Consider the following 12,731-nt stretch of genomic DNA (forward strand, 5'->3'; position numbering starts at 1 on the left):
ATATACCATGCAATACCACATTGTATTTATCCATTTATCAGTTGATGGGAATTTGGATTGCTTCTACTTTATGGCTGTTATAAATGTTAGTATGAACATTCCTATACAAATTTTTGTGCGAACACCTGTTTTCAATTCCCTTGGGTAAGTATCTAGGAGTGGAATTGCTGGGTCATAGGGTAACTCTATGTTTAAAATTTTGAGGAAATGCCAGACTGTTTTCCAAAGCAGCTGTACCATTTTATGATCCTACCAGCAGTGTATAAAGGTTCCTATTTCTCCTCGTTCTGTCTAATGCTTGTTAGAATCTATCTTTTTTATTATAATTATCCTAGTGGTATAAAGTTGTATCTTACTGTGGTTTTATATTTCCTTTCTCTAATAACTAACATAGAACATCTTTTATGTGCTTATTGGCCATTTGCATATCTTCTTTGGTGAAATGTCTATTCAGATCTTTTGCCCATTTTTAAATTGGGTTATTCATTTTTTTTTTTTTGAGTTGCAGAGGTTCTTTAGATAATCTAGATTCAAGTCTCTTATCAGATATATGACTTGCAAATATTCTCTCCCATTCTATGGGTTGTCTTTTCACTTTCTTGATGGTGTCCTTTGAAGTATAAACATTTTTAATTTTGATGAAGTCCAATTTAGCTTTTTTCCTTGTAGTTTGTGCTTTTGTTGTCATACCTAAGAAGACTTTGTTTAACCCAAACATGAAATTTTACTTTTATATTTTTTCCTGAGAGTTTTATAGTTTTAGCTTTTATATTTAAGTCTATAATTCATTTTGAGTTAATCTTTATGAAGAAAGGGTCCAAGTTCACTCTTTTGCATGTGGATATCCAGTTTTGCCAGCATCATTTGTTAAAAAGACTGTTCTTTCACCACTGAATTATCTGATATCTTTGTTCGAAATCAACTGACCATAAATGTAGGGTTTACTCCGGAGTCTTAAGTCTATTCCACTGATTTACATGTCTATCCTTATGCCAGTAACACACTGTCTTGATTATTACAGATTTGTGGTAAGTTTTGAAATTGCAAAGTGCGAGTACTCCAACTTTGTTCTTCTTTTTTAAGATCGTTGTGCTATTCTGGGTCCCTTGCATTTCCATGTGATTTTTTTTAGGATCAGCTTGTCAATTTCTGCAAAGAAACCAGCTGGAATATTGAATCTATAGATCTATTTGGAGGAGAAAGTGCTTGCTCTTAATCAGGACATCGTACCATCTACCAATCCCAATGCAAAAGGAGACAGAAAGAGCATACTAGAGAAGAGAGAAAGAAAACAAAAGGAGGAGTTGGAGGAGAGGAAGGAAAATAAAGGAAGAGGAGTAGTTATTCACATAGAGCAAGCAGAAATGAATGCAGATATGGGGAGGTCCCATATCAACCAAGAGGCAGAATCTTGGGAACAATCAATTCTACCTTACTAGATACATTTTCCATTAACTCAGTTTCAGTCCATATGTCGGTAGGTGGTATAACTTTTTCCTTCCCAAGATTATTCTTTCTTTTCCCTCGGATCTCTTCCAAATACCTGAAGATTACGAGAATGCCTTATATGTCTTGATTTATGGGATTTAATGAAAGCTCCCTGTTGAAAAGCTCCATGTCTCAACAATGGAAAGAAATTAATCTCATCTCCACCCCGCCTTCTGCAGTAGGAAGTGTTATGTCCCCTTCTTGGTGAGCAGCAGGAAAGTTGGCCTACCCTGGGTCTCTGTTCTGGGGAGACTGGCATATAGACGATGTGCAAGGTGGGGAATGGGGTGCAACAGTTTCATCATCTGGTGAATTCAGTTGGACCCAAAGTGTCTTGTTACAATCTGTAGCTTCTGTACTTTACCCAGACCTTTTTTCTTGCTAAGAGCTGGGTAAGTAAAGATATGGGAAGTAGGGGTATAGGCTGTAAAAGTGAGTTTAACTCTCTCCTACTGAATGGGAAAGGGATGACTGAAATTGTTCATTTAGAAAATGATTTAACCTGCTGTAGAAAATCCTATTAAAGGACAGTTCTTATCTCAGTCCCGGGCTCCTGGGAAGAGCAGCTCTGGGCTTTGTGAAGACCAGGGCACAATCTTTTCTGAATCAGGTCAAACAATTATCACCAATAGGAAGCTGAAAGCCACAGGCAGAGGAACTTCGCCAGATTCCATGCCTCTCCCCATGCCTTCACCCTAGTTCCTCATATCATCTGTCAATTATCTGGTTAGTTGAGCCTTTTCTCTGCCCATTGTAATATAAATAGCAAGCATTTTATGGGTCTCCATTAAGCAATGTGATCAGCATCAATTACCTAATGAGACTCTGGAAAGTTGTGATTTAAAATCCTGTCCTTAATTGTGACTCGGCTTTGTCTGGAGCCAACGTGATAATTGCAGTGACATCCAAACTAATGGCACTCCAGGTGTGGGACCTCTGTTCCCAGCCTGGGTTTGACCCTGGGGAAAATATACTCTCTGCCAAGGGGGGCTGATCTCTGTACTTTGTTCTGCAAGGGAGAGTTTGACATGTTCTACTGGGCCTAGGGGTGGATGTGAGGGGGGTGAGGGGGCGATGTGTGTGTGCACACGTGTGTGTGTGTGTGTGTGAGACAGAGAGAGAGAGAGACAGACAGAGAGAGAGAGAGAGAGAGAAAGAGAGAGAGAGAGAGAGATGGGTAGATCTGCCCAGTTCTGTCCTGTAGCTTCAGGGTTTCTGGGCATGGACAAAAGAGGCTGAGACTAGAAGAAAGTGCAGGGACACAGGAAACTATTAGCTCCCTAAGACATGGAGTTTTGTTTGTTTTGTTCTCTGCTATTTTCATAGAGCCCGTAGACTACCTGGCACACAGTAGGAGCTCCATAAATACTTTGTGAATGAAGGAATAGAATCCTGGGATAGTCCCTTCAGCCAACAAGCCCTTCTCTTTGCAAGTTTAGGTACAGTTTCCTGGAAGACAAGGAGAGATTTTTGTGTTTAGTGATGATCTTTCTAGCTTAAAGATTTAGTAATTGCCCTGTTTGGACTGGTGGTCTCAGACACAAGTATTTGATACTGACAATTTGGGGAATTTCATCTTTCTCTCTCCGCCCATCCCCTCCCTCCATCCCACATCACCAGGCAGCCTGGTTAAGATTATATCCTAATACATATATATATATGTACATATTTACATATATACATATATATATATAATTATGTATGTATGTATCTATATATCTATCTAACTTCTGGCTTTTTTCCAAGAGCAACACAGGTGATTCCTTTACTTTTTCATTTCTCTTAGCTCCCCTTTGGATAAGAAGTAATTTGAAGGCACTTGCCAAATTTATTGATTTTTGGTTGTCATATATCATTTATTCTGTGTCTTAGCAGCATTTGACATTGTTGATCACACTGTTCCTTAAGAAACACTTTCTTCACTTGGCTTCCTGGGCACTGACACTCTCATGGTTTTCCTCCTGCTTTCCTTGCAGCTCCTTGTTTTATTTTCATGTCCTCTACATGTTCAGGGTCCCAAGGATTTGTCTTTTATTCACATTCATTTCTAAGCAATCTTCTTTAGCATCAAGTTTTATATATATGATTTCTATAATTATGACTCCTAATTTATATATCTGGTTTGGAACTGTACTCTGAGGTCCAGACTTAGGTATTTTTTTATTTGTTCTTCGAATTATTCTAAGCTTGCTTACTGGGAACTCTTTCAGTTGGCTCCTATGTCTCTTTGGGTTTTTGTGTGAGCTCTTGCTCTCTTTCTGACACTGAAAGATGCTCTAGGCTCATATTATACATTTCGTGCCCCAGCCCTAGAACCAGCCATTTCTCAAAGGAGCTCTGGTTTCTTTAATTAAAAAGAAGTTTCACAACCTGAAATTATATTATTTCTTTGCATTCTATCTGTACCTCCCACTAGAACATTAGGTTCTTAAACAGGGACTTTTCTGTTTGTTCACTGCTATTATAACATATATTTTATATAATATATATGTCCTGTGTAATAGTATTTATTTAAATAAACTATCTCTATTATTTAGAATAGTATCTGGCACACAGGAGATATCAATAGAAGTTTAGTGAGTGAATGAATAAATGAATAAGGCTAGGTATTATGCCTTTTATATACATGCATTCTTCATGGTGCTTTGACACATAAGAATTTGATCAAAGGGCAGATGTGTAGATGTATGGACATATGGATTTATGAATCAAAAAAATGAATAAATGAATGACTAAACCAATGGATAGATTGTTGGATGTAGGAATAAATCAAGAAATGGATGGAAGTTGGTGTTACCACTATATATTCCAATTATTCATGTCAGAAACTGAGTAGTAAAGGTCCTCATTCTTGATTCCTTTCTCACTTTCTTTTCCCATAGTCAATCAACTGCTAAGTCCTGCCAATTTTACATCTCAAATATTTCTTAAATGCATTTCCTCTTAATTCATTTCAATTGTTATTACTCTAGTGCAGGCTCTCTTCATCTCTAGCTTGGATGCTGCAACAGCCTCCTAACTCATCTCTCTGCTTTCAGCCTGGTTCCCACCCTCACCACCGTCTCCACATTTCTGCCAGAGGAATCAGTCTAAAATACAATCATGCCTGTGTCACTCCTCTGCTTAAAACTTTATTGTGAAGTCTGAACTCCTTAGCATGATATAAAGCACTTATGATGACCTAGACCTTGGCTATCTCTCTAACCTCTCTTCTGTCATTCTCTACCTTGCACTGATTTGTATGCCTCATAAAGACCAAGTTGCTTGTTGTTCCCAGCAGGGATCGTGCGGCTTCCCTGCTGTGTCCTTTGCTCATATTAGTGCCCCTGCCTGGAATGCCCTTTCCTCATATCCATAGCTCAGAATCTTTACCTGTTTCAAGTTGTTGAAAGTATGTAACTTTGAAGTTGTGATCGTGCCTAGTAGCAGGGCCAGGACTTAGGGAGCAAAATTTAAGGAGAATCGTGCAAGTAAGAATGAATACAGCCTTAAAATTTGTGCCCAAGGTATCTCACTTGACTTCACCCTAGTCCTTGTCCTAATCTCTTCTGCTAGATAGGGAGTTTTATGAGTGCAAGAAATTTTTCTTTTATTCCTATAATCCCTAGTACAGTGACTGGTGTCTGGCAGGTGCTCAGTGAATGTGGGAGGGAGGGAGGAAGGATGGATTGGAGATCTGCTGCCTGGGCCTTCAAATCCAGATCCTATTTCTTACTAGCTTTCTCAGTTTCCTCACCTGTGGAAAAAAAATAATGTCTCCATTATAGCATTGTTTATCTATTTTAAAAGAAATAATTCATTTCATGAAAAGTAAAAAATTGATTGATCTAAAATCCTTTGTAGTATTCCTTCATGACTAAATTTTATATTGTATCTGAAGGTATATCTCCTTTAAAATTTATTCAATATTGTTTATTTATGCCTTCTCTTTTCCTTGATTGAGCTTATCAAAAAGTTTTCTTGATCCTCTCTATATATTTATTTTTCTAATTTATTAATTTTTGCCTTTGTCTCATGATTTATTTCTCCTTCTCTATTTCAGATTAGTCTGTTCAACTTCTCAAATGGAATGCTTTTGTTCAGCTTTTGCTTTTCTTATGTAAGCATTTAAATCTATACATTTCTCTCTAAGTATCGCTTTGCTTTCCACAGCTAACTTTCATTTCTAAATATCTCCATTTTGATTTTTGTCCCATGAGTCTAGAAGTTTTTCCAAATGCATGGGGCTCTTGTTATCTGTCTCTTATTAAATTCTATTTTGATTAGAGAAAGTGTTCTATTGATTATATATAGATATAGATATCTATATCTGTATCTATATCTATATCTATCTATCTATCTATCTATCTATCTATCTATCTATCTATCTATCTATCTATCTATCTATCTGATGAGATGTGCTCTCTGGTCTACTATGTGACAGGATAACTGTCAGCTGCCTCATAGGGCTATTGTGAAGAGAAGTATTAGATAACACCTATAAACACTTAAAGCAGTGCTTGGCACTTAATAAGGTCTCGGGAAGTGGTGGCTCTCATTGTTGCTTTGCTGAAAGATGGCAGTCTCAACTGTTTGTCACTAAGTGTCCTGGGAATTAGGGAAATTGAGCCCTCTCCAGCAAGTCAGTGCTCTATATAGTTCGGTGTTTATACTGGTTTACACAGTTATTAATCTTTTAACATACACAGAAAGCACCACTCAGCTCATTATAGTAGCAACAGTTCAGAGTTTGATTCTGACTGACCTGTGCTGGGGCCCTGGTGTGGCCCCTCACTAACTGTGTTACAGTGTTACGCTCTGTTCTCCCAAACTCCACTTTCCTTATTTGGGTCTGATCTTGGACATGGGTTGTTGGAAAGATTAATGTCAAAGGCTTTAACATAGGGCTAGACATAATGTAGACCTCTAATAGTGTTAGTTTATTTTTCTTTTCTTCTACTGAGCCTTCAGAGACAGAGAGGAAGGGAAGTTAGAGCTATAATATTATAGACATCAGCCATCTTTACTGTTCTTTCCTGGACTTCTCTCCTTAGAAAGTCCCCTTCTCATCTCTGCAAAGTTGTGCTTCTCTGATGCTTCTCCCCAGGGAGCAGCTTGAAACCAGCCATGAGTGAGGGAGATGGGGAAGGGAAGGGAAGACTATGTTGACATATGCATATCAGTACCCAGCCTTCTGCCAAATGAGTGTGACACCTGCTTAAACAGGATTTTCCTTTTACGTTTTATCTGGAGCAGCCCAATTAATTTTTTAGGTCATCAGTTACTACATTCCATAGATGACAGCTCCTCAGACCCTCAGTGAGCGCATCCTCCATGGTGGCCACAGAAACTTGGGATTTGCCTCCGCTTATTTCTTGGGTCCCCAGGTGGGCCGAACATCTCAGGGGGACTGACTTTGACCTCTACTACTTTCTCTTCTGAAGCCTCAGTCCCAGCGCACATAGTGGGTTGGCTAGTTTTCCTATCTTTGAATCTAAGGAAGAGGAGGCATGAAATACACAGAGGGCAGAGCTAAAGGGGGTAGAATAAGGGAAGCTATGGACACTGATGTTTCAAAAGCACAAAGATAGTTACTTTGCCTCCATTCTCACCATTACTTCTAGTTCCTTTGCCTCCTGGTTTTGATCTCTCCCACTAGAATTCCTACATATTGATCAGATAAAATTAATTTTCTCTGCTCCTGCCTGCAGGCTGCTAGAGAAAACCATAGTACCATGCTCACTGGCTCCAATGTCTGATTTCTAGTCATGAACAGACTTTTGATGCCCCTTGATATCCCTTATAATCATCCTCAGTCCTTGATCTCTTGTTTTGGGCTTGTTTCCAGTTTTAGCTATTACGAATAAGTTGCTATAGATGGTCTCATACACATCTCTTTGTGGACTTTTTTTTTTTTTTTTTGAGTAAATATCTAGGAGTGACATTACAGGTTATAGGGTACCTGTAGGTATAGATTTAACTTTATAAGAAAGTGACAACTATTTTCCAAAATGTTGTACTAGTGGGGACTTTATTAAAAAGAAAGATCCCTGGTTCTGTGCTGGACTTACTGAATCAGAATATTCCAGGAATAAAGACCAGAAAGCTGTGTTTTAGAAAATTGTCCATTTAATTTTAACACAGATAATTCATTAATTGGCATTAGGAAACCACTGGACAAGACTTAGAATCTTTGCTTTTTTTGTCTTCCATTCCCTCCTCAATAAATGTAATTCTGGTTTCTGTGCCCACCATGTCTCATGGCTACAAATAATGAAATAGTTGACTAATAGTGATTTAATCAATAGGACATTTCTTTATCTCACATAAAAAGAAATCTAGAGGTAAGTAGCTTTAGGTTTGGTTAATTTAGCCACTCAGTAATGTCATCAAGGATCTAGGCTTTTCTCATTTGCCACCCTCAGAGTATTTGTTCTGTTCTTGGGCTTTTGTCCTCATAGTCTAAGGTGGCTGCCATAGCTTTAAACAGAATAAGCTCACACGATAATTTCCAAAGCAGGAAAGAAAAGGTTGAAGATATCTATTGTGTCAAGAAAGAAAATCTTTTCTTCCAAGAGCTTCCATATTTTCTTTCAAGTCCTGTTGTTCAGAACTAGGTCACTTGTTTCCATTTAGGTTTAAGGGCTGAGGAAGGGGTACTGAGAAACTGTCTGGCATATTTGAGCCCTTCCGGTGAGAGGTAGTCCTTACTAGTAAGGAAGAAGAGTGGGAAAATGGCTTTTAGGTAAACTAATGAAGTGTCTCCCATGAAATCTCACTAAAACTGCTCTTAGAAGGTCGCCTTATTTGCTAAATGACTTCTTAGTTTTCCTTGTGCTAAACCTCCCTGTGATGTTTTATATTGCTGGTTTCCTCTTTCTTGAAACTCTTGTTTTCTGCTCTATGTTCTCTCCAGTTCTCTGATCATTTCTCCTTGGGCTCCATTCTACTACCTTTCTCTTCTTTAGAGGTTGGCATTACCCTGGGTTTTTAACTAGACCGTGTCTGGGCACTTCTGAGCATCTAAACCAAGCAATCTACCTTAAGTATGTGACCAAGACTTTATGAGAGCTGTCTATGACCTACCCCTTGAATCTTTGTATTTGTATTTGGCCATGACTTCCTTTCCCCACCTGATTCTCCCTTTGCCATGTCGCTATCTCTTCTTTCCATTGCAGAGCTATTGCTTTTGATAAGATCCTTATAAGCTTTTTCTTAAGGACAAAATTTAAAAACAAAGTTATTTATAACCTCCCATAGAGTAGGTCCTGTAACTGAAGGGCACTTTGTTTTTCCACACTCCCTAGAATTTTGGAATAGAAGCTGAATTGCTCCACAAAATAAAAGGATGATGAATTTGAAGTACCAGAGGTTAAAAGATCAAGGAAAGACTAGAGTCAGTTGAGAGCTGGGTGTTAGAAGAGTGAAGGATTACCACTTACAGTTATATAAGAGAGTTTGAATAGACATTTTTAGAACTAACTTTTTAAGTAAAACAATGTATGTTGTAATCCCTCCCTGTAACTGCACAAATTTTTATTGAAAATTTCTAAAGCAACCATGTATGTGGTGTGACTTAATATCAGAGAGACATCAATGAGGGGGCCTCAGGTTTCTGAGGCTGACAATGTGGACAGCCCCACATCTCAGTCACACCCAAACTATCATGCCTCTATAATCTCTCAGCCTCTGGCCTCAAGCTACTTCCAGCCCTCCTCCCATGTTGCTTCCAGAATGATCCTTCTAAAACGCAAAGCCAGGTTATTTCCGTGCTTAAATCATTTAATGGCTCCCTGATCAGTGTTCCTCAGACCTGTGGTTTATGAATCCCTGGGATCTTCATTCTTAGGGGTCTTTAGTACTTTTTAAGAATTTTATTATTTAATTTTAAGATTAATTAAAATTTCAGCATAGTCCGAAAGATCCAGATGACCACCTTATAACCAAGCACTTTGGGGAGATTTCAGTGTTGGTTTGCACTTGTGTTTATTGATTGGGTTGGTGCCAAGTGATCTTTGGAAATGAAAGATTTAGCTTTTAACGCTGTAGTTATTTATAGCTCATTGTTCAGAGATATATCCGCAGCACCTAGAACAGTGCCTGGCACATTGGAGGTATTCAATAAAGATTTCTGGAATAAATGAATGAATGAAATATCTCAAACCAGGTTCTGATATTCTTGAGGATTCTCCACAGTTTGAGATCTCCTCAGCAAGGTATGTGAAGCTCTTCACAATCAAGCCTGGAATACTCAATTAGTAATTTTACCAGACAGTCTGAGCAGGATGAGGAGGTGTAGTCCTTTTTTAGAAAATAAAAAAGTGAAAATACAAAGGATTTATGCACATTTTGACAGGGCAGACATGACATGCAAATGACTTGCAAATATAATGCAAATGACACACGACTCCTCATGCAAATGAGCATCCTGTCTTTGGAATCAACTGCCTGGGTATTCACTAATTTGTCTGTGGTGCTGGCAGTAAATCTTTCAAGGGCTTAGCTTAGGATGCAAGTTGTTTTAGTGGGGATGTGTGTGCATTGGGAGGAGGGGTGGTGGGAAAGGGTCTCTCAGGGAGGATTGGTATGCTGCACTTTAGTATAAAACAATACAGTATGTGGCTTACTATGAAGTTATTCTGCTGAGATGTTACAAAGGTTGGCCTCCTGGAATTGGTGGAAGATGGGGAGCAATGAAATGCAACTTCTTATACCTCTTTGACTCTTTGGCTACCTCCCATCTTCTGTCCCATCCATCTCACACCATCCAAGCTCTGGTGTGCACGAGTAGAGAGTAGGGAGTCAGAGATCCCTGGCCCAAGGTCCTCACCCTGAGGACCACTTAAGAGCCTGTTATAAGAGCTCTTGAAAATCATCTGAAAGAGGGTAAGAGCAGGATGTAGAGTTCTGCGTTCCAAATCTTATGACAAGAATTTAGCAGAGATTCTGCTAAACTTATTAGAAAAAGCTGGTTGGTTACAAGAAGCCTGAGGGCTTTCTGAGAAATGTTACTGTTTAATTTCAATGCCAGTGATGCAGAATCTGACAAAATTGGAAGCTTACTTGGAAATCTAAAGGAAAAAAATGTCAACTGTGATTTTTTTCATTATAAAAGCTTGTTCTTCCCTGTCCTTGATGTGAAAGAAAATTTTTGATTACATAGATTCTTCTTCAATGATTATGAAAATATTGGGTAAGTGAAATAAAAGATCTTCTAGCAGATATATTTAACATAACTGGAAATGTTTTTTCTCTGACACTTTACTTCGCAATCAGACCTGGGTTCAAATTCTCATCTCTCAGGTATACAATCCTGGGCAACTTACTCAACTTTTCTGAGGCTCAGTTTCTTATCTGTAAAATAACAATAATAGTAGAATCCTCATGAGGTTGCTGTGAGGGTTAAATGAGATAATGCATGTACTTAGCATGTACTTAGCACAGTGACTGGCTCATAGTAAGTATTCAATAATTGTAGCTATTTGTACTGGTTATTTACAGATTTGCTGCCTATAATCCATTCACCCTCCATCTGATAATCGTACCCCATATTCTCTTGGTGAACCATCATTCTCTCCTCAGTCCATGTGGTTTTAATTAAACTAACTCCATCCTCACTCAGTACTAGGAGTAGAACACGTGTCTTAGGTTTAAACCAATGAGACCATTCCATACTCCAGGCCATATTGATTGGTTAAAAAATGGGGACACAAATAGACTTATATGGCCCAGCAATTCCACTCCTAGGTATATACCCAAGGGAATTGAAAACAGGAATTCAAATAAAAACTTGTACATAAATGTTCATAGCAGCATTATTCATAACAGTCAAAAAATGAAACAACCCAAATGTCCATCATCTAATGAGTGGATAAACAAAATGTTGGTATAGCCATATAATGGGAATATTATTCAGCAACAAAAGGAAGTACTGATTCATGCTCCAACATAATAAAACTGAAAACATTATGCTGAGTAAAGGAAGACAGACACAAAAGGTCATATGTTATATGATTCCATTTATATGAAATATCCAGAACAGGCAAATCTATAGAAACAAAAAGTCCATTAGTGGTTACTGGGGATTAGAGGTAAAGGTAATGGGGTTTCTCTTTGAAATAATGAAAATGTTTTAGAATCAGATAGTGATGATAATTGAATATCTAAAAATCATTGAATTACATACTTTAAAAGGATGAATTTTATAGTATGTGAATTACATCTCAGTTGAAAAACTAAACTAAAAAAATGGGCACATGACTCAAGCAGGCCAATGAAGGCTAATAAGACTCAACCTAATTCTTTGGAGCCATGAGGGGAGCACACTAGTTCCCTTCTGGCATGAGTCTACCTTGAGAAAATATAGGGTCTGAAGCTGCTGACCTGGCTTGCTATATGTAGAGTCTGAGATTGAATCATTCAACCTAGCTGAAAGCGGAGTCAAGAAATGGAGAGAAAACAAGGCCTGGTTACACATAGTCATCCCAGTTAGCCTGAGACTTTCCTGGTTTTAGCATTGAAAGTCCTGTATTCCATGTTGGTCACCCTAGTTAGAGCTCTAAATCTAGCTGAATCTAGCTCTGAAACTCACAACTCTACCTGTAGACTGTCCAATCACATGACTCAATAAATTTCCTTTTTGTTTTAGCAATTGTCATGTGTTGGGTTTTCCAAAGGCAGGCACTGAGACAGAATTTAGTGTTCAAGATGTTTATTAGAGAATAACACCTATGAAAGTGGGGAAACAGAAGCAGAAAATTGGACAGAGGAAGAAATTAAAATGTGATGTAGGCCCTTGGCCAGTCTAGCAGAGAGCTCTGGAACCAGTATTGTCCTTCAGAAGGTCCCACACTGAGCCAAAATGGCTGGGCCATTATGCTCTTTCCTGCTTCTTTTCACCTGCAAACTTCTAGCTGTCCTTCAAATTTGAGCCTAAATGTTGCCTTTTTGAAATCTTTTCCTGAAGCCCTTAAGTGATGTTAAGTGTGATGGTATCTGGGGTATGTGTAGCAATTTGATTATCAATTTTTTAATATCTGTCTTACTGGCAGTCTATTAGTTTCATGAAGGAAGAGACTGTTCTGGTTAGCTATTGCTAGGTAATAAGCCAAATCTTAGTGGCTTAAAACAGAGGTTGGCAATGTAGGGCCTATGGGCTAGATCCAGCCCACAGTCTGCTTTTGTATAACTGGAAAACCAAGAATTTCTTTTTATATTTTAAAGGTGTTGTTAAGAAAACCCTAAAACAAGAATAATATGTGATA

The sequence above is a fragment of the Rousettus aegyptiacus genome, unplaced genomic scaffold (assembly GCF_014176215.1).
Source record: "Rousettus aegyptiacus isolate mRouAeg1 unplaced genomic scaffold, mRouAeg1.p scaffold_m13_p_7, whole genome shotgun sequence".
Taxonomy (NCBI): domain Eukaryota; kingdom Metazoa; phylum Chordata; class Mammalia; order Chiroptera; family Pteropodidae; genus Rousettus; species Rousettus aegyptiacus.